Source organism: Takifugu flavidus, chromosome 18 (assembly GCF_003711565.1).
Source record: "Takifugu flavidus isolate HTHZ2018 chromosome 18, ASM371156v2, whole genome shotgun sequence".
Classification (NCBI taxonomy): domain Eukaryota; kingdom Metazoa; phylum Chordata; class Actinopteri; order Tetraodontiformes; family Tetraodontidae; genus Takifugu; species Takifugu flavidus.
In genome coordinates this window covers 5859079-5860701 of record NC_079537.1, presented here as the reverse complement: position 1 = coordinate 5860701, position 1623 = coordinate 5859079, and the positions used below count along the sequence as shown (strand labels likewise).

At 39.2% G+C, this 1623-nt stretch overlaps 1 pseudogene; it reads right to left on the bottom strand.

Moving 5' to 3' along the window:
• Window positions 1-952: 952 nt before the first annotated feature.
• LOC130514590 (Ig heavy chain V region MC101-like) lies at window positions 953-1386 on the bottom strand (annotated as a pseudogene).
• Window positions 1387-1623: the final 237 nt, after the last annotated feature.

Here is a 1623-nt window from a genome sequence, read left to right as displayed (position 1 = left end):
ATAAATATTTTCTATTTACCAGTTTTTGACAGCTTAATTCACATGATTTCAGTCATGACATTTTTTTTTATTATTTTCACGGAAATATTTAATACAAAAAATAAGATGGAATCAATAAAACATATCTTTTTATTGACGATTCAACAAGACTTTCACCAAAATCTAATCTCTCTGATTTTTGCATGTTTGATGTTAAATGTGAAGATGCTGCCTTTTTTGGCTGGAGAAATTAAATAAATATCAAGTGAAATAAATTCATTGGCATTATTAATTAATTCTGCTCACAGTCCTGTGCTGGATGGATTGTTTCAGTCATAATATTGACTCAAAAACAGGAAATAAAAAAACAAACCATTAACTGTCACAATGAGCAATCTGACAAATATCCTGTGGAATTTCAGAAAAGCCTCTCAGCTCTGTTCAACCAGGGTATGTGGACACTAATACACAGCAGAGGCCTCCAGATTTTTGGACAGTCTCAGAAAAACCATACCATTTCTGTTGATGTAAATATTTTTTTTCCTGGACAGACATTTGAGTTTCAATGAGACAAAAAAATCATTGAAGAGAAGTTTTAAAAAACAAACAAACAAACTTTCGACTGGATTATTTATTCATTTGTTGACTAGCAAAACTTGGAAGATGAGATCATCCCATTTTCTTTATGAAGAATTGGGAATGATGCCTCTAAATGTTCAGTTTTGTTGTAAACTATGCTGTGTAAAACAGCTCCAGGCTTCGATCAAACGATTTTGTGTTTCAAGAACACGGAGTTTGTGCAGTCCTCTCTCTGTTATATCTGTGGAAAGGCAAAGAAAAATCAAATATATGAAGGTGATGATGAGGTGTTGAAATTAATCCTGGTGTGACAGCGCCCCTTCTGGTGATGATGTGTTGGTGCTCTGAGGGGTTTTTGTTCAGCTCCACTGATGGTTTGTGTTATTGTGTATCTGGCACAGTAATAAACAGCAGTGTCTTCAGGCTGCACATTCACTCCATTTAGAGTCACTGTGTTGCTGGAAGAGTCTAAATGATGCTGAACTTGTTCTTGTTCTTCAGGGAAGCTTTGTAGCTTGGGGTGCATCCAGCACAATGCGCACCAATCCACTCCAGTCCTTTCCCTGCAGGCTGTCTGATCCAGTTTGTACCATAGCTGCTGAGAGAATAAGAGACCTGACAGGTGATGGTCAGACGCTGACCTGGCTGCACAGTCACAGAGGCTGGCTGTGTCAACTGTTCACACTTCACACCTGTGGATGAAGAGCGGAAGATTGAATCAGTGGACGTAGAGGGAACAGTCAGGGTGATCACACTGTCAGTGTCTCTGCCTCAGTCAGACTCACAGGATCCAGCTGCCAACAGCAGCAGCAGAGCTACAGAGAACATGGTTGGTATTGAAGCTGATCTGATGGGAGCTTCTCTTCTTCTGCTGCAGCTGACAGCAGGATGTCAAGTCTTTATAGCAGATGGACAGGAAGTTCCCTTTGCATAGAGAAGAACTCTGATGGGATATGAAAGAAGCACCAACTGTTCTGACCACAAAACACCAAACAGAAATCAGCTCAGTGTAGAAACAACAATGTTATGTTGTTTCATTTCACACCAAGTAGAAAAATATAGTTA